Source organism: Giraffa tippelskirchi, chromosome 1, assembly GCF_054371585.1.
Source record: "Giraffa tippelskirchi isolate mGirTip1 chromosome 1, T2T-mGirTip1v1.2.pri, whole genome shotgun sequence".
Classification (NCBI taxonomy): domain Eukaryota; kingdom Metazoa; phylum Chordata; class Mammalia; order Artiodactyla; family Giraffidae; genus Giraffa; species Giraffa tippelskirchi.
In genome coordinates this window covers 135848224-135876223 of record NC_137275.1, presented here as the reverse complement: position 1 = coordinate 135876223, position 28000 = coordinate 135848224, and the positions used below count along the sequence as shown (strand labels likewise).

At 38.0% G+C, this 28000-nt stretch overlaps 1 protein-coding gene across 1 annotated transcript in view; it reads right to left on the bottom strand.

Moving 5' to 3' along the window:
• The window catches only part of LINGO2 (leucine rich repeat and Ig domain containing 2), a 1356204-nt gene that overhangs the window by 564528 nt on the left and 763676 nt on the right, over positions 1-28000 (bottom strand). The window contains exon 6 of the mRNA XM_081497697.1: positions 1526-1606. The gene's annotated coding sequence lies outside the window, so the exon portion shown is untranslated. The remainder of the gene's footprint in view (positions 1-1525; positions 1607-28000) is intronic.

The following is a 28000-nucleotide window of genomic DNA, read 5'->3' as shown; positions in this document are numbered from 1 at the left end:
TAGATTATAAAACAAACTTCTTGCTGTATGTTGAGGCAATAGGAGCAGTATGATAAGACATGGACTAGAAGATTTAATGTCTAGGAGTAAGCATTATATTTCCCTCATATTAGCTCTACTGATGCTATGATTTATTGTCTGGCCTACAGGTTAGTGTCAATCTACACATGCTAACTGGTCTGTATCATGAGAAGTATGGAAACAGAGGACAAGCATTAGAAATTTTATAGACATTTAGTAATTTTATGTCTGTAAGAAAATGACAAATGATAATAAATATGTGGATTTGTATATTTTATATGCCTTTTAGTCATTTCCTAGTAATAATTTTTAGCAATTTTATAAAAGCATTCAGTCTATAATGGATTTAAATGAATTAACAGTAACTGACCCTTAACCACAGGGTCTGAGAAGCACAGAGCTATATGAACGTGGAATGTATTCAACTTGCTGGACCTCAATTTCTCCATCTCTAGATATAGGAGAAAAGATCCCAACTTTGTCTTCCATAGAGATTGTATGGAAACTAAACAGAATTACTTATTCATAAATTATTTATAAGCTCTAAAGTTAAGAGCTGCCTCATTGGAAAAGACACTGATGCTGGGAAAGACTGAAGGCATGAGGGGAAGGGGGCGACAGAGGATGAGATGATTAGATGGCATCATCGACTCAAGGGACATGAGTTTGAGAGAACTCTGGGAAACAGAGAAAGACAGGGAAGCCTGGAGTGATACAGACCATGGTGTCACAAAGAGTCAGACACAACTGAGCAACTGAACAACATAAAACTTCATGTAAGTATATGGCTGCTATATTCTAAGTAATAATCACTTGGGAAATATCACATTATCTTAGCTAAAAGAAGCTTGGTATTTATTAGATGCCTAATAAATGTCTGTTGGCTTTATGCATAAATATAAGGATAGAAACTCAGGCATCAGACAGAACGGCATTCAAACAACTGTCTCAGGAGCAATGTGTGATTTGACGCAGGCCACACATCTTTCAAACGCATAATTTCTCCATCAGCAAAATGAGAGTAATAATAGCTTCAAACTTAAGGGTTGTTGTGATATTCAATAAAATAATGCAGTATTTAGTACTTGACACATGGAATGTATTCAATAAATATTAGTCATATCTTTTATCTCCTCTTCTTTGCTAAGGAAATGTTCAACTGTTCATAGGCAATTTCTTACTTAATTCGTCGGAAAATATAACAAGGCAACAACCATAATCTCCATTTTAAAATTAGAAAGTAAGACTGAAAGAATTAAGCAACTTTCACAAAGTCACAAAGCTACTTTAAATCCCTGTCTGTCTATAACGGAATTGGTGACTTTTCCCACCTAATACCATCTCCCTAAGGTATTCTAAGTAATGAGAATAAATTTCATAGGCAATATTTTATAAGCATTCTCATTTTTGTTTATAAGCTCTGAGGATATTTTGTGTGAGAAATGGCATCAACAGATTTAATAATGCATAAAGGAGACACCCATGAACCATCTCTTTCACTTACCAGTTTGACTCGTCGGTCTCCTCATGCTGGGACACTTCTAGCGTACTGCTGTAAGTCTCTTTTCACAACCTTGTTTCAAGGCTGCCAAAACATGCAAAAAGAAAAATGATATTTGCTTCAGGAAGGATTTCCATATATTAGTGGCCAGAACAATAATAACTCAAATTTACATAGCATGTTTCATAAAGCGCTTAAAGAAACAAAATAGGGTATTAACATTCTTCATGTGTTTGGGGTTTTGCATCTTGAAAGCAAATATATTATCATGCTTTATCCTGGAATTCTCAGAACATGACAAAGTATCTATCATCTAGGCATTCATTAAATTCTTTCTTTTTTCTGTCAAATAGTTGAAAGAATGAAACTTATGTTCATATATATTAATATATTTGAAGATTTTCAATCTTCCACTTCAGAAGGCAAAATGGTATTTTGTTATAATGTACTTGTCTGAAGGGAAGAAGAAAATAAACCTGAAGGAGAAAGTATTTTTTGCTATGCCAATAAACCTGACATTTCAAAGGATAAAACTTGACAATGGAGTCAACATGCAAGACACAGATTATTCCGCATAGTTTCAGTATTTAATAATTATTGGATAAAACTAAAAATCTATTATCAAAAATAATTATTATCTATTTATACAGGAAATTTAAATTCAATGAATTCAAAGTTTGAATTTACTTTTGAAGTAGCTATACATTTGAAAAAGGGAAATAAAATGTTCTTTTTAGAATTAGAATGTCTTTTCCATTACCCTAATGCTACTTCCCAACTCTGCTCAACTCTCCTCTGCAATCCAAAAAGAGAGAGAAGGATAAAGGAGAGAAAGATTAGTGGACAAAAAAAAAAAACAAAACAGTAAACGCTATCTTAGAATACTGTTTATTAACTCAAATATAAGTGCAATGAGAGATGAAATGTTTCTTAAAATAAAGTTAATCACTGGTCTTCATAACTCATATTTTATGCCATTCTCTCTTTGATATTGCTACTTTTTGACCAATAATAATAGTCATATCATATCATAATGGTGATGATTACTATTTTGTTGCTTACAATGTATTAGGAATTGCTTTTTATCATTTTATAGGAATTGTCTAATTTAATATTTAAACAGCCCTATAAGGTAGGTAACATTAAGCTCTCTATATTTTAAAGATGAAAGAACTCAGGCTCAGTTTTAGTAAATTAATAAAGAATCACTACTAATAACCAATAAAGTAGGATTTGAGCCTTTCCCTGTATGACCTGTGTGCAGGTCAGGAAGCAACAGTTAGAACTGGACATGGAACAACAGACTGGTTCCAAATAGGAAAAGGAGTACGTCAAGGCTGTATATTGTTACCCTGCTTATTTAACTTATATGCAGAGTACATCATGAGAAATGCTGGACTGGATGAAGCTCAAGCTGGAATCAAGATTGTCGGGAGAAATATCAATAGCCTCAGATATGCAGATGACACCACCCTTATGGCAGAAAGCAAAGAAGAACAAAAGAGCCTCTTGATGAAAGAGGAGAGTGAAAAAGTTGGCTTAAAGCTCAACATTCAGAAAACTAAGATCATGGCATCTGGTCCCATCACTTCATGGGAAATAGATGGGGAAACAGTGAAAACAGTGGCAGACTATTTTTTTGGGCTCCAAAATCACTGCAGATGGTGATTGCAGCCATGAAATTAAAAGACACTTACTCCTCGGAAGGAAAGTTAGAACCAACCTAGACAGCATATTCAAAAACAGAGACATTACTTTACCAACAAAGGTTTGTCTAGTTAAGGCTATGGTTTTTCCAGTAGTCATGTATGGATGTGAGAGTTGGACTATAAAGAAAGCTGAGTGCCGAAGAATTGATGCTTTTGAACTGTGTTGTTGGAGAAGACTCTTAAAAGTCCCTTGGCCTACAAAGAGATCCAACCAGTCCATCCTAAAGGAGATCAGTCCTGGGTGTTCATTGGAAGGACTGATGTTGAAGCTGAAACTCCAATACTGGCCACCTCATGCGAAGAGTTGACTCATTTGAAAAGACCCTGATGCTGGGAAAGATTGAAGGCAGGAGTAGAAGGGGACAACAGAAGATGAGATGGTTGGATGGTATCACCGACTCAATGGACATGAATTTGGGTAAGCTCTGGGAGTTGGTGATGGACAGGGAGGCCTGGCGTGCTGCAGTTCACGGGATCTCAAAGAGTCGGACACGACTAAGCAACTGAACTGAACTGAGCCCTTCCCAGATCCTATTCTGTTAATCACCAAATTATCTACTACTTTCCAAACTTAATCCAAACTGGACCCTTGATTTTGGGGATCCTTGTTAATAAATTCCTGTCCTGTGATAATTATGCACCCTGTGTGTGTTTGTGTGTGTGTGTGTGTGTGTGTGTGTGTTCAGTCACTCAGTCATGTCCATCTCTTTGTGACTCCATGAACTGTAGCCCTCCAGGCTCCTCTGTCCATGGGCTTTTCCAGGCAAGAATACTGGAGTGGGTTGTCATGCCTTCCTCCAGGGGATCTTCCCGACCCATGGATTGAACCTGTGTGTCCTGCGTCCCTTGCTTGGCAGGCAGATCATTTACCTCTGAGCCACCTGGGAAGACTTATGCAATGTGAATATAACTAAAATCCATACATCTCTGTTCTTTCATCTGTTGAAGTCACCATCATCTATTACCTAGAGGACCACAAAAGTTTTCTACCTATTCTCACCAATCCCACTCTTGACCCATTATATTAACCACTGCTCACACTCTGGCCAGGGTAAACTTTTTACTGCATAATTCACCATTTTACTAGCCTGCTTAAAATTCTTTGTTGGTTTTCTATTGCACGGGATTAAAATCCAATTATTTTATTGTGACCTACAAGTTCTGACATGAACTGGCTATAGCTTACCTATCAAATATTACTTTATATAGTTTTCCTCCATAGAACAAATTATTTTTCTCATACTTATTCATGTATGTATGCCTGCTCTTTTGAGATATTAAAACAATTTCCATTACAAAAAAAAAGATTTATTAATACTTTTTCCTTAACAAGAAGCACAGTAAAGACTACAACGGTGTCCATTAATTATTTTCTGAAAGGACCCCCAACTGCAACAATCTCAGAGTGGCATTCTGTGGGGAATATTGATATTACATATACTGTTAATTTTGTATTTGACTATAAATTTTGTAAGTATCACAGGCCAGGGTTAAAATTTAGAGACTTCTAAATTACTCATGTTTTATCTGTAGCTGTGATCAATAACAAGCCAAAAGAGAAACCAGTAACTCTAAAACAGCACTGAAGTAAGACTGTACAATGAGGCACTGATATTACTATAGTACATTCACTTTGTTTTTATTCACACAAAGCAATGACATATAAAGACTTCGTTAGTTTCAAAAGCAGCTTATTTTCCTATATGAATCATTCTACAAAATATGTAAACCCAACAAGCTTTGTTTCAGTATGATTATTATTATCGTTTAAAACATTGCTTCTCAAATTTAAAATACATATGAGTTATATGCTATCTAAATGCACATTGGGCTTGCCAGACTCAAGTGGTAAAGAATCCACCTGCAATGCAGGAGACTCAAGAGACTGCAGTTTGAACTCTTGAGTCAGGAAAATCCTCTCAAGGAGGAAATGACAACTCACTCCACTATTCTTACTGGGAAAAATCAAATGGACAGCGGAGCCTTAGATTCCATGGGGTCGCAAAGATTCAGACAAGACTGAGTGACTAACCAGCAGCATATTTACATTAATCAAACCAAGTTTTTGATTTGGTGGGTCTAGGACAACACTCAAGAGTCAGTATTTATCACAGGCCTAGGTTATGCTGATGGTGCTCATCCACTGACTACATATTGGGTCAGATTCAGATGATAGCTTCAGATGATTTAAAATTCAAGTTGTGTGTATGCTATCCATGGGCAAAAATATTACAAAATAAATGACAGTGAAAAGTGAAAGTGTTAGTTGCTCAGCCATACCCAGTTATTTGGGAGCCCATGGACTGTAGCCTGCCAGGTTCCTCTGTCCATGGAATTCTCCAGGCAAGAATACTAGAGTGGGCAGCCATTCCCTTCTCCAGGGGATCTTCCTGCCCAGGGATCGAACCCACGTCTCCTGCGTTGCAGGCAGATTCTTTATCATTTGAGCTACCAGGGAAGCCCATAACTATTAATAATGGGTTTTAAATTTACATTTTCCTTTTTCAAAAAGTGCCATTACTGTGAGTTTAACAATATTAAATAAGCATATAGCAAACTTTACATACTTCTACTTTATTTTGTAATTTATCAATAATTATGAATAAATAAATATTTTCCTTGCTTTGAAAATGTGATCTCACCTAGTGCAGGCTCCCTTGAATTCAACAATATATAACAAAATAAATAAAATACTGCCTTTTTGTCACTGGTTAAGATTTTAGTATTAATAACTTTTACTTTCTCCTGTACTTTTTTCTATATTTCCAATATCTTTTACTGTACAGATTTTAGCTACCATTAGTTTAGTCGTATAGTATACCATGCTAGGTATATGTGTTTATATAATTTCATATAAAAATGTGATATCTTATTTAATTCATAAATTTATTAAGTAATGTTAATAATAACAGTTGTAATTTTTATGTATTTACTAGTGGCTCAGATGGCAAAAAAATCTGCCTGCAATCCAGGAGACCTGGGTTCTACTCCTGGGTTGGGAAGATCCCCTGGAGAAGGGCATGGCAATCCACTCCAGTATTCTTGTATAGAGAATCCCATGGACAGAAGAGCCTAGCAGGATACAGTCCAGAGGATCACACAGATTTGGACACGACTGCAGAGACTTAGCGTACACGCGATAGCCACGTACCATTCTAATGTTTTACATCTATTGATTCATTTAATCCTCATTAAAATAAGCTATTACTATGTTAAGTTTTTAAGGTACAGAAATTAGTTCAAGATTATATGACCTAAAAGTAGTAAAACTGAGATTCAAATTTAAGTATGTTAGATTTTATTTTTATAATAACGTAAAAATTGATATTTTTTGAAGAATCAAGTAAATATTTTCCCTGATGGAAAATATTTTAGCAGCCAATAGTATTGCAAGAGTAAACATAGGACTCAATCTCTATATTGCATGCTTTATTAAAAGAAAATATTTACACTAAAATAAGAACTATTTGCAAGAGCATAGGAAAAGTCATTATAAACTTTACAGAATACTGATTCTAGTCCTCATTTCCAAAGCTTAGCAAGAGATTTTTTCACTACTAAATATTACTTTATTACTGATGATGACTTCCTAAAAGTATGATTTTATCACTGTTGAAAGGTTGAAGAAACATAACTAGATATTGAAAGATAAAATTTCAATAGTCATGCATACATATAACAAGGATATGCTTATTTCTGACCTTTTCAGCTAATTACCAAATAGCAATATATTCCATAAGCAGGTCTCCAAATTCCACTAAAGAAATAGTCACTATTGGGTATACCTACAATCACCATTTCTCCCATTTTAAGTACCATTATTGAAGCATATTTTACCTATGGAATCATACACACTCTCTCACACACACACATGCACACACATATAACCACACAAGGGAATTTTTTTGAAATTATGAGTACTGCATTTTGGGAAAACTTTAATAGGAGCACTTCCAAAACATAATTTTAACACCAATAATAAATTATTCTTATCTAGTTTGAAAGATTGGAGAAGGAAATGGCAACCCACTCCACTATTCTTGCCTAGAGAATCCTGTGGATGGAGGAGCCTGGTGGGCTGCTGTCCATAGGGTCGCATAGAGTCGGACGCGACTGAAGTGACTTAGCATGCATGCATGCGTTGGAGAAGGAAATGGCAGCCCACTCCAGTATCCTTGCCTGCAGAATCCCCAGGGATGGAGGAGCCTGGTGGGCTGCCGTCTGTGAAGTCCCGCAGAGTCAGACACGACTGAAGCGACTTAGCGGCAGCAGCAGCAGTTTGAAAGATGATGTACTGCCAATGATTTCACGTGAGGTTCTCTTAAAGTTCCAAAAAATGGACATTATAATAATTGTAAGTTATAATGGTTTCTCGTACATTCACTACCAAATCAAAAACTTCTAACATAGAAAAGGCATGGTCTCTGCCTGATACATTAATAAGGCTCGTGTCTAAAAGAAGTTTAAGAACTGGCCAGTTTTCATTTTCTTCATTAGCTCTGAGAGCCAAGCTCTCATCTTCTTTGCCTGCATCTTCAAATGCTTTCTTCAACAAACTCTTTGTAAAAGAACCACATCAGTGCCTCCATAATACTGGGGCACCATGACTCTGATTATATTTCCAAATCAATTATTCAGAAGTTACTCCTTTGAAACTAGTTGTGGAATTATTCAGGAAATTCCTGGTGCAAGACCCAAGTACAGGGATAAAAATAGCAATTGTTTAGATAAACTACAAAAAATAAATTGTATATACAAATGTGTTGTTGGGGTGGAGTAAGGTTCAATATCTAGGGAGAAAGTACTGTTAGGAGGAAGAATCCAAGAATTTTAATACCCTTGAGTTAACACTAAAATTTCTGACCACCTCCTAACAGGCTTCTTTGGCCACCTGATGCGAAGAGCTGATACATTTGTTCTTAGGAGAAATGAATAGGAGAATGGATTAGGGGAAATGGATAACAGAGGATGAGATGGTTGGATAGCATCACCGACTCAATGATCGGTGAACATGAGTTTGAGTAAGCTCCGGGAGATGGTGAAGGACAGGGAAGCCTGGCGTGCTGCAGTCCATGGGGTCACAGAGTCAGACCAACTGAGTGACTGAACAACAGCAGGTCTCTTAGATTTCAGCCACTTCACTATTCAATCTACATACTCCTAAAATGCTTCCATAGTTCCTAACCAATATTCTTATATTAATTTTCCTATTATTTATTTTTAATATCCAAACTCATATATTAGGCCTTGATGTTCTTCTATAATCTACAATTTGAAAGAAGGCAGATGGACATTTCTGAAGAAACAAAGGATGTTGCTGCCTCTTTATAGCTCCCACCTCCTCACCTTTATTACTGCATCTGATTTTTAGCTGAGTCAATTGCCTCAACAATAGTGTCTCTCTCTTTCCCTGTATCAAGTCCTTAGCCAATTTCACCATATTAAGTTCTCTAAATCAAAGCTAGAATCCTGTCAATCCTTTTCCAAAATGTTTTTAAGTTTCCCCTTCTCTGAAGAATAAAAGGGGAGAATGAAGCCAATTTCAAACTCCTAAGTCTGGGCTCAAAGACTTCACCTGTCTTTGACCTTTTCAGATTCATTTCTGCAAATGCATAATGCAGACGTGCTTTGCAAACTGCAAAGATCTTCACCACTGTGAGTAATTTCATTCTTAAAGTAAATCTGTGAAGTGAGACTCCTAAAACACAAAGATGTTGTAATTACCTTGAATCTTTGGTTAAGCTAATAAATGGGGGAAACCAGGTTTACATCTTCTATCCTGAGTCCACACCACAAACAATGTTTTTGTCATCGAACTGTATGATTAATCACTTTTTGAAATATTTTATTTTCCTTTCTCTGAATACAGACTTGTGTTGTTTTTCACCTGAAAAAGATAGTGAGGTGTCAGACTGAGAGTTCAGGCCTATCAGAGGTTATAAAGATCTCTCAGGCGCAGTTTGAGAAAGATTTTTACCTAGTCCATGGAACTCTGCCAAAATAATTCTATCATCTGGTAGTAGCTTCCTAAGTTTACAGATACATCATGTAAGAAGAATTAACCAGCTTCCAATGGGTTCCCCTGGTGGCTCAGTGGTAAAGAATCCTCCTGCCAATGCAGGGAACGTGGGTTCGATGTCTGCATCAGGAAGATCTCCCAAAGAAGGAAACGGTAACCCAATCCAGTATTCTTGCCTGGGAAATCCCATGGACAGAGGAGCCCACTATAGTCCACGGGATCTCAAAAGAGGTGGACACAACTTGTTGATTAAACAACAACAATATCAGCTTTGCATTTCAAAATCTAAGAGTTTTGAAGTATCCAAATATACAAGTTTAGGACAGGTAGGTTCATTTACTATAATACAACTTTTCTTAGAATTGTTTCTCTTTAAATTTATTATCATCATTTATCTAAATATCTATACCATAGAGAATTTTACTGCTATTTCTATCTCTACAGCAATGGACTGTTGATAAAGTGCTTTTCTGTATACTGCGGGCATTTTGGAAATAGCTCTCAGATCAAACTAAATGAATTCCAGTATAAATACAGAACCTGAGACCTTGCAGATGGCACTCAGCAAGATATTGGTGTGACAGCTAGAAAGATGCAGCGTGACCCTCTGCAATTGATGTTTTGTATTGAGTGCAGGGTCTAATAAAATGAGTTCTATCATGGAACTTGTGTGTTCAGTGAAATCTGTATTAAACCTACATATGAGCTTTGACTGCAGCTTAAGTGAAATTAAAAAAAAAAGGATAAAAGACGAACTATAACTGGGATGGTAGTTTGAGTCACATTCAAATCTCAAATTAAGTGTTAAATATGTACTTTCTATTCTAATGAAGGTGAGAAGTGAAAGAATATTGCTTTCTATATGTTGCCTCACAGTGAACATTATTTCAGCTACACTGAAATATGATTTTATTTTAAAACCTCTGGCACATTTTACAGTTTGATTCATTCTCTAACACTTTCAAAGCTGTATTTCATTAAATTACACTTGTTTTATATAAGCTGCTCTGAATATCTACTGTTGACCTACAAAGATTGAGGGGACAAGGATTTATTTTAAAGACATTCTACTTCCTTCATGTAGATCAATGCAGACAGCCTGCTAAAGAACTATATTGTTTCACTGTTATAGGAAAAGGTTCACACACTGGTGAGTTAGGTAGAACTGAAGAGAACATCTCAGGATAACAGGCTCCGAACCTAGAGTATATTATGCAGAGTGATGTAAGTCAGAAAGGGAAAAGCAATTATCATATATTAACACACACACACACACACACACACACACATATATATAATCTAGAAAAATGGTACTGATGAACCTATTCACAGGGCAGGAATAGAGAGGCAGACATAGAAAATGAACTTGTGGACACAACGGGTGAAGGAGAGGGCGAGACAAATTGAGAGAGTAGCACTGACATATATATACTATCATGCATAAAACAGATAGCTAGTAAGAAGCTGCTGTATAGCACAGTAAGCTCAACCTGGTGCTCTGTGATGAGGGGTGGGATGATGGTAGGGTGGGAGGAAGGCTCTAGAGGGAGGAGATACATGTATACTTATAGCTGATTCACACTGTTGTACAGCAGAAGTCAACACAATATTGTAAAGCAATTATTCTCCTATTAAAAAAAAATATATATATATATTTTTAGAAAAGATAACAGGCTCTATTCTATCTACATCCTCAGCAATTAATCACTAGGCTCCATGGGATTCTCCAGACAAGAATACTTGAACAGGTAGCTGTTCCCTTCTCCAGGGGATCTCCCTGACCCAGGGATTGATCCCTGGTCTCCTGCACTGCAGGAAGGTTCTTTACCATCTGGGCCACCAGGGAAGCCTCTTGGTGTCAGCAATGGCTTCTAATGCATCATGTTTCCTAAAATGCTCTTCATCTGAGTGAGGTGAGCAAGAGAACTGAATGAGGTTTGGTTGTCATAATTTGGATATAGCTTAGAGACAGATAATCACACCGTCTTGAAGTCAGAAGTAACTCGGGTCATCCGGGCTATCTCCCATTTAATACTGGGATACTGGTTTTTGCTGACAAGGGTCCCCAGTGCAGCTCCAATGGTATGAAAAAAAGGAGTTGAAACAACAAGTCAAACTATTGTCCTTGTACGTGCCATACACTGGTCCAAATTTTGCCCTCTAGAACTATTCAGAAAATATAGAATCCAAGTTTCACATGGCAGCTCTTCAGATAATTGAAGGAAGTTATCATTGCCCTGCAGGGAAGTGGAGCATCTTTCTGACTCAACGTCACTACTTTCCAAACATAAAATGACAGACACATTCCTCACATGACATGTTTCCAGACATTTAACCAGTCTGGTCACCTTCTTTTGGATGCACTTCCATTTGTCAATGTCTCCTTTTAAAATGTCTTAAACATCCTATGACATTTCTCAAGCTTCCAGCAGAAATGGAATGCCCTGAGAATAACAGTAAATTTCTCTCTTCTGTGAAGAGTGATGAGGCCTAAACTTAAAGAAAATTTCCACTTCTCAAAAGTAGACAGAGAGGGAACTAACCGTTAGAATATTAATAGATCAAAAATTCACCTCTAAGCTTACTGGTGTTACAGAGTGGTATCTGAGAGAATGTTGTCTATAGTGTTTTGCCTGCAACCCACCCACAGGCAAGATTCATTTGGTTGCCTATACTGTTTGCTAAATTCCCCAAATATTGGACTCCTCCTAAGACAAATGACCTGGGTCATGATTCTCCAGCTAAGTCACCTTGGACAAGTTGCTAACATACATGGTTTCAAGTTTATTCAGTACTGTACTGGTGATTTTCTCTGTCAATCTGACTAGATCACGGGGTGCCCAGATATTTGGCTAACAATTGCTTTTAGGTGTGTCTGTGAGGGTATCTCTGGTGAAGTTAGCATTTGAATTGTTGGATCTGATAAAGTGGTTTGCCCTCTTCCATGGAGTGGACATCACCCAATGTGTTGAGGGCCTCAATAGAAGAAAAAGTTGGAGAAACAATTTAGCCCTTTCTGCCTAATTGCTTGAGATGGGACACAGATCTTTTCCTACCCTTGATACTCCTGACTTCCTGACTTTCAGACCTAGACTGAATTACACCACTGGTTTTCATTGGTCTCCCAGCTCACAGAAACCAGATCTTGAGACTTCCAGCCTCTATAACTGCGTGAACCAATTCCTTGTTATAAATCTCTTCATATATATATTATTGGTACTGTTTCTTTAGAGAACTCTAATACAGTCATCAAATGAACTAAATATCTCTAAGATACTATGTAAACTATAATTTGTTCTGATAAGAAATTTCAGCGTTTCAAAATTTCTTATTTGTCAGGAGTCATATCTTTGATTTTAATTTAGCCCAGATGTAAATAGTCTCATCTTCAATAAAATCTGAGAAAATGTTTTGCCAGTTCTCATCATATTATGATTCAAGTATTAATTTGTTGGTTTACCTAACAACTTACTTTTGTGCGTATGTGAGCGTATCACAGTGCTTGGCAATATGGATGATACAAAGAAACAAAATTGCAGCTCTTTCTCTTGAATTTACAAGAGAAACCATCTAGTATTTACAGTATGTAACAGTCTAGTTATTACATCTAAAGCAGTAAAAATACGAATGTCAAATGTTGATAGCAATAAACGGTAATGAAATTCAGAGTAGGGAAAGATCAACCTGGCCTAAGAAGATGGAAAGGATTTCATGAAGGTGATGGAAGGAGGCAGGGCACTTGATGAACTGGGAGAAAGGAGTATTTACAGACTAGTCAGAATGATCAAGCTTTTAAAGAGCCCTCTATTGATCTAGAAACTGTGTGACAACTGCACATAACAGTTCTGAAACACGGAACCACTGGATAAGGATCCAAATATAAATACTGGATTTTAGCAACTCCTTGTATACACAACATCCCACTCTGCTTAGTTAACAAGATATAACCATCAACTACACAGTTTTAAAATCCTATGGAGTCTGTGCAGCATCATAAGTAAAAAAAAAAAAAAAAAAAAAAAAAATCAATATGTATATCCAATAGATACATATTTGAAAATAAAAGAACTTGAATTTGTCAACTGGCTTTGGAGGGAGTGACTCTAAAAGCTTGGCTGTTGCAAATCATTATTTTCAGCAACCCCTCCAACTGGTACAGCAGACATTCCATGATTTTAATCATGGGGCCAAGTGACACAGCTCTTGATCAATTCTGTGATAGGAGCAAAGGCACAAGACTTCAGGATCAGTTTCAGTGTGTCTGGAATGATATCAGTTTCGTATGGAGGGGGAGAGCTGAAGATATCCTTCTGATGCCTGATTAGGGATCCAGCAGAACTGACCTGTTGGGTCTGGTTGCTAACCTCTTCCAACAATCTCCTTGAAGGTAGCACTAGCGGCACTTGGCACAGAGGAGACAAGTAAAAGGTTTTGTGTGCCAGTTTCTTACACTCATGTGAAGTAAATGTAGACCAATTATCAAAATGAGAGTGCCTGGCATTTGTGCATCACAAATGGCTGAGGCAAAGTAATAGGTGTTCAGTAAATATCTACTGGGTAACTGAGTTTCATAGAAACTAGAATTGCATTGTGTCACTTGGAGAAAAAAATGCACTTATCTCAATCAAGAAATTATCCCTGGAAATTTTTTCCAACTCCTTTCCCAAAAAGAAAATACACTCAGAGACATAGGCACATATGTGTATCCTCATGTGTGCATATGTGCCTGTGTTGTACTGTTTTCTGCTGCTTAAATTTCTGTTTTCAAAAGGTATTCCCTCATGAAAGGAAAAATTTTCTCCTTTTACAAGGAACAGTGTGCTGATCATATTAGGCCCCCAACTAAATACTCCTTTCATCTTACAAAAATATATTGTCTTTATCTCTAGCTCATATTTAACTCATGAAAGCCATCCCAAGTTCCAAGGAACAAAATAAGTGGAATTTTTAAAAGAATGAAAATAATAATATAAAATATTAATCTGTGGACAGGAGACAGACCTTATAGTCATTCCCTAAAGAGCTGAAATATAGAGCCAGACTCTCTTTTAGAAGGTGCTAGTATTCTTTGTACTGAGGGAACTGATTTAGTTGAGACACATAGAGAAATTATTCAATATGCTCAGTGCCAAGGAGAGAAGGCAGGAGCAGTTCCAGAGGAAGATGGCATCAAGTTAGTGTAATAGAAAGGTATAGGATGGAAAATGTCAACAGTCATTGGACAAGACCCTGATGCTGGGAAAGACTGAGGGCAGGAAAAGAAGGGAACAGAGGATGGATGATAACAGATGATATCAGAGGTTGGATGATATCACTGACTCAAAAGACATGTGTTTGAGTAAACTCTGGGAGATAATGAAGGACAGGGAAGCCTGGTGTGCTGCAGACCATGAGCTCACAAAGAGTTAGGCATGACTTAGCAACTGGACAACAAATATATTATATGTTTATATATATATATATATGTGTGTATATATATATATATATATATATATATATATATATATATATATACAGTGAATTACAGAAAAAAAGTAGACTTTTGCTTTGTATGGAAGAAAGCCCAGAGTTAAAGTTACTCACTAACCTAGCAGACAAAATTGTGGCAACAAACACTGGTTCCCTCCTTTTTTCAAATTTATTTACTTTTGGCTGTGCTGGGTCTTTGTTGCTGCATGCGGGCTTTCTCTAGCTGCAGCGAGCAGGGTCTACTTTCTCACTGTAGTGTGTAGGCTTCTTGTCTGGCTCATGTCAGTTCAGTTCAGTCACTCAGTCATGTCCGACTATTTGCGACTCCGTGAACCGCAGCACGCCAGGCTTCCCTGTCCATCACCAACTCCCGGAGTTTACTCAAACTCATGTCCACTGAGTCGGTGATGCCATCTATCTCATCCTCTGTTGTCCTCTTCTCCTCCTATATTCAATCTTTCCCAACATCAGAGCCTTTTCAAATGAGTCAGCTCTTTGCATCAGGTGGCTAAAATATTGGAGTTTCAGCTTCAACATCAGTCCTTCCAGTGAACACTCAGGACTGATCTCCTTTAGGATGGACTGGTTGGATCTCCTTGCAGTCCAAGGGACTCTCAAGAGTCTTCTCCAACACCACAGCTCAAAAGCATCAATTCTTCGGTGCTCAGCTTTCTTTATAGTCCAACTCTCACATCCACACATGACTACTGGAAAAACCATAGCCTTGACTAGACGGACCTTTGTTGACAAAGTAATGTCTTTGCTTTTAATATACTGTCTAGGTTGGTCATAACTTTTCTTCCAAGGAGTAAGCGTCTTTTTATTTCATGGCTGCAATCACCATCTGCAGTGATTTTAGAGCCCCAAAAAATAAAGTCAGCTACTGTTTCCACTGTTTCCCCACCTATTTGCTATGAAGTGATGGGACTGGATTCCATGATCTTAGTTTTCTGAATGTTGAGCTTTAAGCCAACATTTTCCACTCTCCTCTTTCAGTTTCATCAAGAGGCTCTTTAGTTCTTCTTTACTAGCTTCTCTTATTGTGGAGCATGGGCTCAATAATTGTGGTGCATGGGCTTAGTTACCCTGAAGCGTGTGGAATCTTCCTGGACCAGAGATCAAACCCATGTCCCCTGAATTGGTAGGTGGATTCTTAACCACTGGAGCACCAGGGAAGTCCAAACACTGGTCCCTTTGTTATAGGGAACTAGCTTTGTTTCATCCTATGTGCCTTTTCAGAAGCAATCTATCTTCTAAGAGTGCATAGAACAGTGGAATCTTTTGATAAATGTTTTTTGGTATGCTTCTTTCACCACTGCAATTTGGAGAATGTGTTGTTCTGTGCTTAGTCATTCAGTCATCTCTGCCTCTTTGCAACCCCATGGACTGTAGCCTACCAGGCTCTTCTGTCCATGAAGATTCTCCAGGTAAGAATACTGGAGTGGGTTGCCATGCCCTCCTCCAGGCCATTTCCCAATCCAGGGATCAAAGCCAGGTCTCCCACGTTACAGGCAGACTCTTTACCACCTGAGCTACCAGAAAAGCCCAAGAATACTGGAGTGGGTAGACTATCCCTTCTCCAGGGGATCTTCTTGACCCAGGAAACAAACTGGTGTCTCCTGCATTGCAGGCAGATTCTTTACTAGCTGAGCTACCAGAGAAGCTCAGTTTGGAGAATACATTATAGTATTTCTGGACTACAGATAGTGTGGTTTAGCATAAGTTGATCCCATTTTGGCAGGTCTCATACGACTATTTTAGAAGCAACTAAATAGAGTTTGGGTCAGGCATGACAATTCTCATATTGAAATTTTTAAGGAAATTTGTCTAAAAGTATTTGAAAGCCAAATTTACAAGAGCTAATTCAATATAATCAATCCTCCCATGAAACAGTCTCTGCTCCGTCTCAACCCACCTAGAATGTGTGTGAAATACCAAGTTGCCCAGTGGAAAATTGGGTAAAGTGTACACAAACACCCATAATATACCCACAGGAAAGATGAATATAAGCAGCAACATAAGTCTTAATCTTTTCTGTCCTGTGACATCTCAGGTCTGGGAATGCAGTGAGCTGCATTCAGATTTGATCCTATTTACTGCTGATGTGGCATAAATGTTAAATACTGCTGCTGCAGACATTAACCCAAACTCCTTAATTAGGGGCGGGGATGATGGAATATATTTTCAGCTTAATTACCAAGATGGTCTCAGTCAATAAAGGTTAGCTATTTGAGGAGGCCTCTTAGCTATTAATATGACCCATAGTGTATAGATCAAAAAACTACATAAAACAGAGGGAAAAAAACCAATTACTCCTACTTAATGGTGCCATAGTATACCCTTAAATACGGCCCCGCACACATCTATTTTGCACATGTACATATTCTTCCCTATCAAACCAAATAACAATCATTTACTAGGATAAAACTTTCTTCTACTTTTGCCAAAGGGATTATCTTGTGTAGCAAAAGCTACATAGGACACAAGGATGAGAATTACAATCAGTATGGATTCTTAAGTTTTTTGTGCTTCTTAAAATTTGACAACTATTTGGGAGTGCCCCTAAAATTTTGAAAAATCATTACAAAGGGAATTTGAAGATGTGTAGTGATATCCAGAATTTCTGGGGAGGGGTTTTGGTAAAAAAAATTCTCTTTCTCTAAGCTTTGGAGACCAAGCTCAACATGAAGACAGGGAATTTCTGAATTAAATATGCTAGTTGTACTAATGCATGTTCATGGACAAAAGGATGGTTAAATTGAAGAATATTTTAAAATCTTAGTTTAAGGAATGGACTACTGACAAAAATTTAGAACTCTTTTGAGCACATATTACATTCCTCACTCTGCCTTAAGTCACCCTTTGAGGTATTCCTTGCAAAGTGTATTGGACAAAAGCAAATGAAAAATAAATTGCATTTATGTGATTTTTTAAAGCATTCAACTTAGTTTTAATAATCAGAGTTTTCCCTCCACCTACACTTCACTGATTTATATAAACATTATGTAAATTATGCAATGTTGGTAATAAGAACAGTTAACATTTAAGATTTTGAACCAACAAAGCAGATAATAGACTCTTGGTGGGAGCAAAAATGCTTGTGTGTGTTAGAGAGTGACGTCTGGCTGTGCCCAGAGCATCAGTGAGTGTGTTTTACAGAAGAAACAGACAATTTAACTATTCTAGTGAGCATGTTAGAGGGTTACTAGGTCAGCCGTTGAGAGAGTTCCTCTTGCGTCTGGACCCAAAGTTGGTAATAAACTAGAATAGACTTTGTTTTTTGTCTGTTCAGTTCTCTAAGGAATCCCGTAGAGAAACAAGGTAATTGGGTCACCATTTTGGCCATTTTTGGATTGACCAAATTCCTCCCATACCACTAATATTCACAAATATGGCAAGATAATGAATGTTAATAGTATCGACAAGCACAATAAACAAACAAATACTGAATTAAGTCTTCTAATAGCATCAAAGCAGTCAGCAAAGTTCCAGATTGGTATAATTGTGTACGTGGTATTCTACTTTCAAATCCTAAGATGGTTGAAGATTCCAGATAGAAAGCAGACTCAAGGGAATGCCTAATACCCAGGTCCCATTATAACGTGAAGGCTAAGCCAACCTTATACTGCAGGAATTTAAGAAAAGGAAACATTACTCAGGCTCAAAAATATTAAGGCAGTTGTTCTCAAATGCAGTCCAGAGGCTGCTTCTTAGTGGAGATACAAAAATCTGATCAAAAGCTTGCTAAAAAGCAGATTTTCTATTCTCCACTCCAGGAAGTTCCAACTAAGTAAAGGTGAGTGAACTAGAAATGTGTGTTTTACAAGCTCCCCGGGTAAATCTGCTAGGAAGGTAGGTTTGTGAGCAACTGGGTTAAGCAATTTGCTCAGTCATACATTCAGTGACGGAAAATGCCAGAACAAGGAGAAACCATTTTCCCAGGGCTCCTTTTATCACAACAGATGCCCTAAATGTAATCTGGAATTAATTCAGTCTATTTATATGTAAGACAATAGACACAAAGAAATACTCTTGGACTAAATTAAGGAGCTCAAATTATGGCCACTATAAAACTTACACCTTCAAGATCAATACCTTGATGATGTCAGTAAGGGTGGGGAGAAATAGCATTCTTATACAACCCTGAGGTTGTACAAATTAGTTCAACCTTTCTGAAGGACAATTTTTCAAGGTCTACTAAAGCTACCAGATTATTGATCATAAACTATAATCTAGTAATTCTACATTAAGAAAATCATTCTATAGATATGCCTCTCACATATATTCAAAGATATGTAAAAAGATAAAAACTTTTGCGGCTACAAAAATCTGAGAAAACATACAAATCCACCTAAACAGAAATAATATATATATAGTATGATTTCATTTGTTTATGATATGAATATGGTGATATATGTAATGAAAATTCCCTGAAGGATACATGAGAAATTCTTAGTGGTTAATGGGGGTGGGGGGATACAGTGGGATATTGAGGTATGTATTAATTTCCTGTTGCCCCTGTAACAAATTACCACAACCTTTGTAGCTTAAAACAACATAAATCTATTCTCTATAATTCTGGAGGTAAGAAGTCTGAAATTAGTCTTATGCGGCTAAAAGTTGGAAACAGAGTTGGTTCCTGTTGGAGGCTCCAGGGGCAAACTTACTCCTTTTTTCTTGAGATTCTAGAAACTACCGGCACTCTTTGGCCTACAGCCACATTACTCAAACCTCTGCTTCCTTAGTCACCTTGCTTTCTCATCTATCTAATCTTCCTTCATTTCTCTTAGGAGGATCCTTGTCATTACACTGAGTCCACCTATGGGGAGATACAAAATCCTTGATTAGTCTATCTACAAAGTCATTTACCAAGTAAGGTAATATTTACCAATTCTGGTGATTAAGAGATTACTACTGGGGGAGGGGGAGGCAATATTCTGTTTATCACAGGAAGGAAGTGAAGGTACTTTTTATTATGTGCTCTTTTAAATTATGACTCTTTTATTTTTAATTAGAGGATAATTACTTTACAATATTTTGATGGTTTCTGTTATGAATCAGCCATAGGTATACACACATATGTCCCTTCCCTCTTGAGCCTCCTTCCCACTTCCCTCCCCATCCCACCCCTCTAGGTTATCACGGAGCAATGGAATGGCTTTGGGTTCCCTGTGTCACACAGCAAACTCCCACTGACAACCTATTTTACATATGGGAATTTATATGTTTCAATGCTACTCTCTCAAATCATGCCACCCTCTTCTTCCCTCACTGTGTCCAAAAGTCTGTTTTTTATGTCTGTCTTCTTTGCTGCCTTACAAGTAGGATCATGAGTACTATATATCTAGATTCCATATATATGCATTAATATGTGAGATGTGTTTCTCCCTTTCTGACTTCACTCTGTATAATAGGCTCTAGGTTCATCCATCTGATTAGAACTGACTCAAATGCATTCCTTTTTATGGCTGAGAAATATTCCGTTGCATATATGTACCAGATCTTCCTTATCCATTCATCTGTTGATGGACATCTAGGTTGCTTCCGTGTCCTAGCTACTGTAAACAGTGCTGCAGTGAACAGTGGTGGACGTGTGTCTTTTTCAAAGATGGTTTCCTTGAGGTATATGCCCAGTAGTGGGGTTGCTGGGTCATATGGTAGTTTTATTCCTAGTTTTTTAAGGAATCTCTATACTGTTTTCCATAGTGGCTGTATCAAACTGCATTCCCACCAATAGTGCAAGACAGTTCTTATTTCTCCACATACTCCCAACGTTTGTTTGTAGACTTTTTTTTTTGACGATGGCCATTCTGACTGGTGTGAGATGATACCTCATTGTAGTTTTGATTTGCATTTTTCTAATAATGAGCAATACTGAGCATCTTTTCATGTGTTTATTAACCACCTGTATGTCTTCTTTGGAGAAATATCTGTTTAGGTCTTATGCCCACTTTTTGATTGGGTTGTTTATTTATTTTAATCATGCTTACATACCAACTTTAAAATAAAATCAAAGCTGGGCAAACATTCAAAATAGAAACCTGTGTCATTCTAAGAAAACTGTGATATATCTAAACCAACCAGAAGAACAACAATTCAATTTTAAAGTATGAGGTATTTATACTTTACTTTGATCTAAAGTGGATTTAGGCAGTTATAAAACAGGTACCTGCACTAAAATTAATAAAAAATCTTAAAAGTTATTAGAACTACAATAACAAGATAAAGAGAATACTGACTGCTATAAGTTAAAATTACTTACATTGATTAGACATAAATCTTGGCTCTAGGGTTCCTCCTGACAGCTAAAGCATAAAATAAAACTGGAGAAAGAAAGGTCACCTTATTCCTTTTGTTGGCAAATGAGGAAATATATCAATCACCAGGAAGAGACAGATTTTTCTGGTACTAAGCTCTATGGAAAATTTCTCATGTGCATCTTGGTATGGGAGCATTTGGTATTGTTGCAAATAATATCTTTGGAAAATAATTTACATCAGCCTTCAAAAATTTGGTTTCAGCTCTCAGCTATGCCCTTTAGTGGAGAGATATGGACAGAAATTTTCTACACAGAGTTGAATTCCATCAGGTGATAGGTATCTTGTAAGTGCCAATGAATATAAGTGGGATACAGGGGAGATGTCTGATCAATCCATCCAAACTATCCCATCTTCCCGTTCTAGTGTCCTGAGAGAAAGCTCTCTATGCCAAACAAATAAAGTATTAACAACAACATACAGCATTAACTCATATGCTGAGAACTTGAAAGCTTTGTGATAGCCTGGAGCACGTTTACAGAAAGACTCCAAAATCACTGCAAAGTAGGGGTGCAATATAAATACTGCCACTGTTGTAGTTAAGGATATGCTATAGGCAATCTGGAGCTGCGGAACACAGCTTCAGGTTACAATAAAAAACCATACAGTTCTGTCAAGTCCAATTTTGTTGTTTTCTTTAAAACTACAGCTTTAAAAATAATTTTGGGTCCCTTCCAAAAGCTGTTAATTATCCCATCCGTTGAGAAGATGCATGGAATAGCTTCAATTCAAGGGAACAGACCTAGAAGGACTGTGAAACATTGATACTACACAGAATGCTTAGAAAGGTCTTGTGCCCATCCTGGAGAGAAGAAGAAAATAAATGCTAAACTGTAAGGAACTCCTAAAAGAAACATGTGTTAAACTACTTCAACATTGAGGAATCATCCTAAAAAACACTGGTAGTTTCCTTGGTTTTAAAAGTTTACCTACTAGTTACCGATTGTATTGGTCTATCTACCAATAACAGAAAACCCACACAACTCTATTAGAGAAGGGTTTATTTGTCTCAAATTCCTGGGCTGCTTGAGATGTTTAAAAATGTATGTCTCTTTGGAAAAAAATGTATGTTGTTAAGAACAAAAGAGTTCTCATTTCTCCTGATCCATAGTCCTTACTTGCAGTCTTTATCGTATCATGTTTCCAGGCAACAATTTGCACTTTCAGGTAGCCAGAAAGGGAAGTGTCAAAGAGAGAAGGACAAAGGGCTTCTATTTAATGAGGCATTGCCTTTTTTCATGGAAAAAACCCCTCTGTTAGTATTTCCACCTACATTTCTTTCAAGGGAATGTAACACATGGTCACCTTTCAATGCCAGAGGATCCAGGGAAAGCATGTATAGCTGACAAATTGTTTCCAAAATCAATACTGTAGTCAAGTGAGGGTGGCTATTGGGTAAGCATTTAGCTAAGCATACCACAGGCATCTAATGAAGATATAATAATAAATTTTGGGAGCTATATTGGTAAATGTAGTATCTACTCTCTCTCTCTTCAAGAGTTCCCTTGCTATTTTGAAGTAAAGTTATTAATATAAATATGTGATTTATTTGAAAAATCACTCTGTCACCATATATACAGCCTGTCTATTAAATTATAAAATTATGAATTAATCAAACATTCAATTTAGAATGACTATTAATAGACATTTAGACTAACATACAGTATGTGTCTAGTACATGGGAGATATAAAAGTATACAGGTACATGACAATGATAGAATAAAAGAATACTAACCTCTGTGGGATTGAGATTAAGGGAAATGCTCAGAAATAGTAAAGACTCCAGGACTCATATTTTTTGCTCAAAGTATTTTGGAGATTTGTTGTTGTTGTTGTTTTTGATCTTTAAATCTCAGAAAGAAGACTAACCTACATGGACTTAACCTATATCCATAGTGTTTGTATACACCTTTCACAAGAAACTAGCCTTGGTTCCATATCCTAGAGAGAAGGGAGCTTCCTAGGTGGCACAGTGGTAAAGAATCTGCCTGCCAATAGGGAAAATGTGGGTTCAATCCCTGGGTTGAGAAGATTCCCCTGGAGTAGGAAATGGCAACCCACTCTAGTATTCTTGCCTGGAAAAATCCATGGACAGAATACCTTGACAGGTTATAGTCCATGGGGTTGCAAAAGAGTCAGAACATGACTGAGTGACTGAGCATGAGCACCACAAAAAGAAGTTGCTCACCTCCAACATTTTACAGTTGCTACACCTGTCATCTTTTTTATATTTTTCCCTGTCATAGGGACAAGGGGAGATCAGCTGGAAATGCAGAGGAAAAATTGAGAATGATGTTGTCTAACTTTGGTGTGAAAGACAGATGGCTTGCCTATTTTCAAAAGTTCTCACTGTAGAACATGCTGTATCAAGACATAGAAAGAAGATCTCTGTCTTACCTGGGGCTTTTGAATATCATTTTTATCTTATTATGTAATATATATACACGAATGTACTTGATAAAGTCCTGGGTGATCATAGTCCTTGGGAAAGCCAGCCAGTTAATATGCTTCTCCTAGCTTTTGCTCATAAAAAAAAGGAAGCAAATTTCTTGTTCTATTTCAATGAGTTCAATTCAAATGCCTGGGACCAATTACCTCTATTTTGTTTTGAAATTAACATGCTCAAACCAAGACCTATCATTTACTGGCTGAATGACTTTGAGTAAGTTACTTAAATTTACTAATCCTGATTTTCTTCAAATATAAAGTGATGAGGCTACATTTCTGAAAATTAAATGATATGACATACATACAGACACCTAGCATAATACATGGCCATATTAGTTGCTAAACAAATGGCATTTTTTCACCTCACTCTCATTGAAAAGCCATCACTTTACAGCCGGGCATTTCTACAGATATTTGTAAAAGATTTCTCTCCTATAATCCCATTTCTTTGATTCAGTCTTTCTAGATTAGTCAGAGGGTAGTGCCTAACTTCCTGGATGTCCCTACTGGGTACATTACTTGCACAACCACAAAGATAACATAAAGTATGTTGCCTTCTAGAAACTTCTTTTGTTGACAGTGAATGAAATAATTCCAACCTTGAAGGCAAACTGTGATCCCAGAGAGTTTTCTTGGTATTTCTTTTCACCTTAACTGGTAACTTCTCACTCTAAGCAAGAGCAGGACACATTGCTCCTCCTCCTATTTTGTTTTAACATCATCCTTACTCTTTTAGACCCAGGATGAAACCCTAAGTGGAATCATCATGCAGGCGTTTGACTTGGAAGACTACTAGAATGGAGCTAGGGCTGAAGAAATAGAATTGTGCCTCAGGCAATTCATAGAGTCAAGACCTCCAGACCAAGAAAATCCACTACGGACATATCTCATCATACTAAACATCCTGTGCTCCTTTCTAACTACTGAGCAGAAGTCCCAATAATCACAATCTACATACCTATACAGATAGAAAAAGATGAACCCCAGACATTTCAGGAAAATCAACGTCATTAGTTTCTATTTGGATCCTCCAAAATTAAAAATACTATCATACCCATAAAAACCATATTTAAACATAATTTCTGAAGAAAAATAATTGGGATTTTTTTCAAATGAATAAACAGAAGATTAGACACAAACTGAAGTCAAACTGAAGATTGGGACAAAGCTTTCAATTTTAACCTCATCATTTGAAACCTCTGAAGGTCTCTGCATGGATGTGATATCAAATGAATCTAGAGTAAGCTTTCTACAAGATGACAGAGTAGAAGGATGTGTGCTCATCTTCTCCTGTGAGAACTCCAAAATTACAACTAGCTGCTGAACAACCATCAACAGAAGAATGTTGGATCCACCCAAAAAAAGGTACCCAAGTCCAAGGGCAAAGGAGAAGCCTCAGCAAGAGAGTAGGAGGGGCAAAATCACGTTTAGAATGAAACCCCATACCTGCCAGAGATGCTCGGAGGGCTCAAAAAAACGTTGTACACACCAGGACCAAGAGACCCCACAGAGACTAAGACAGAACTGTGTTTGAGTGTCTCCTGGAGACACAGGTCAGCAGTGGACTGCTGCGGGGGCAGGGGCTCTGGGTGCAGTAGACCTGGGTATGACATAAGCCCTCTTGGAGGAGGTCGCCATTAACCCCACCATAGAGCTACCAGAACTTACACAGGACTGTGAATCAGACTCCTGGAGGGAACCAACAAAACCTTGTGCACACCAGAACCTAGGAGAAAGGAGTAGTGCCCCAAAAGAGACTGACCCAGACTTGCCCTTAAGTGTCCAGGAGTCTCTGGTGGAGGCAAGGGTCAGCAGTGGCTTGTTGCAGGGTTGGGGGCAGCAGGGCCTGCATGGGACTTTTTGAAGGAGGTCACTATTATCTTTATTACCTCCACCATAGGTTGTCCTCAGGTCAAACAACAGGGAGGGAACACAGCCCCACTCATCAACAGAAAATTGGATTAAAGATTTACTGAGCTTGGGTGTGAACCTTGAACTTTCAGATGTTCAAGCTGATTTTAGAAAAGGCAGAGGAATGAGATATCAAATTGCCAACATCCGCTGGATCACTGAAAAAACAAGAGAGTTCCAGAAAAACATCTATTTGTGCTTTATTGACTATGCCAAAGCCTTTGACTGTGTCAGTTCAGTTCAGTCGCTCAGTCGTGTCTGACACTTTGCAACCCTATGAACTGCAGCACGTCAGGCCTCTCTGTCCATTACCAACTCCCGGAGTCTACCCAAACCCATAACCATCGAGTCGGTGATGCCATCCAACCATCTCATCCTCTGTCGTCCCCTTCTCCTCCCGCCCCCAATCCTACCCAGCATTAGGGTCTTTTCCAATGAGTCAACCCTTCGCATGAGGTGGCCAAAGTATTGGAGTTTCAGCTTCAACATCAGACCTTCCAATGAACACCCAGGATTGATCTCTTTTAGGATGGATTGATTGGATCTCCTTGAAGTCCAAGGGACTCTCAAGAGTCTTCTCCAACACCACAGTTCAAAAGCATCAATTCTTCGGCGCTCAGCTTTCTTCACCGTCCAACTCTCACATCCATACATGACCACTGGAAAAACCATAGCCTTGACTAGATGGACTTTTGTTGGCAAAGTAATGTCTCTGCTTTTAAATATGCTATCTAGGTTGGCCATAACCTTCCTTCCAAGGAGTAAGCCTCTTTTAATTTCATGGCTGCAGTCACCATCAGCAGTGATTCTGGAGCTCAAAAAATAAAGTCTGACACTGTTTCCACTGTTTCCCCATCTATTTCCCATGGAGTGATGGGACCAGATGCCATGATTTTAGTTTTCTGAACGTTGAGCTTTAAGCCAACTTTTTCACTCTCCTCCTTCACCTTTATCAAGAGGCTCTTTAGTTTTTCTTCACTCTCTGCCATAAGGGTGGTGTCATCTGCATATCTGAGGTTATTGATATTTCTTCCAGCAATCTTGATTCCAGCTTGTGTTTCTTCCAGCCCAGCGTTTCTCATGATGTACTCTGCATATAAGTTAAATAAGCAGGGTGACAATATACAGCCTTGACGGAATCCTTTTACTATTTGGAACCAGCCTCTTGTTCCATGTCCAGATCTAACTGTTGCTTCCTGACCTGCATACAGGTTTCTCAAGAGACAGGTCAGATGGTCTGGTATTCCCATCTCTTTCAGAATTTTCCACAGTTTATTGTGATCCACTCAGTCAAAGGCTTTGGCATAGTCAACAAAGCAGAAATAGATGTTTTTCTGGAACTCTCTTGCTTTTTCGATGATCCAGCGGATATTGGCAATTTGATCTCTGGTTCCTCTGCCTTTTCTAAAACCAGCTTGAACATCTGGAAGTTCATGGTTCACGCATTGCTGAAGCCTGGCTTGGAGAATTTTGAGCATTACTTTACTAGCATGTGAGATGAGTGCAACTGTGCGGTAGTTTGAGCATTCTTTGGCATTGTCTTTCTTTGGGATTGGAACGAAAACTGACCTTTTCCAGTCCTGTGGCCACTGCTGAGTTTTCCAAATGTGCTGGCATATCGAGTGTAGCACTTTCACAGCATCAACTTTGAGGATTTGAAATAGCTCAACTGGAATTCCATCACCTCCACTAGCTTTGTTTGTAGTGATGCTTTCTAAGGCCCACTTGACTTCACATTCCAGGATGTCTGGCTCTAGGTGAGTGAGCACACCATCGTGATTATCTGGGTCATGAAGATCTTTTTTGTACAGTTCTTCTGTGTATTCTTGCCACCTCTTCTGAATATCTTCTGCTTCTGTTAGCTCCATACCATTTCTGTCCTTTATCGAGCCCATCTTTGCATGAAATGTTCCTTTGGTATCTCTAATTTTCTTGAAGAGATCTCTAGTCTTTCCCAATCCGTTGTTTTCCTCTATTTCTTTGCACTGATCGCTGAGGAAGGCTTTCTTATCTCTCCTTTCTATTCTTTGGAACTCTGCATTCAGATGGGAATATCTTTCCTTTTCTCCTTTGCTTTTCGCTTCTCTTCTCTTCCCAGCTATCTGTAAGGCCTCCTCAGACAGCCATTTTGCTTTTTTGCATTTCTTTTCCATGGGGATTTTCTTGGTCCCTGTCTCTTGTACAATGTCACGAACCTCTGTCCATAGTTCATCAGGCACTCTATCAGGTCTAGTCCCTTAAATCTATTTGTCACTTCCACTGTATACTCATAAGGGATTTGATCTAGGGCATACCTGAATGGTCTAGTGGTTTTCCCTACTTTCTTCAATTTAAGTCTGAATTTGGCAATAAGCAGTTCATGATCTGAGCCACAGTCTGCTCCTGGTCTTGTTTTTGCTGACTGTATAGAGCTTCTCCATCTTTGGCTGCAAAGAATATAATCTTTGACTGTGTAAATCACAACAAACTGTGGAAAATTCTGAAAGAGATGGGAATACCAGACCACCTCACCTGCCTCTTGAGAATCCTGTATGCAGGCAGGAAGCAACAGTTAGAACTGGACATGGAACAATAGACTTTCCAAATAGTAAAAGGAATACGTCAA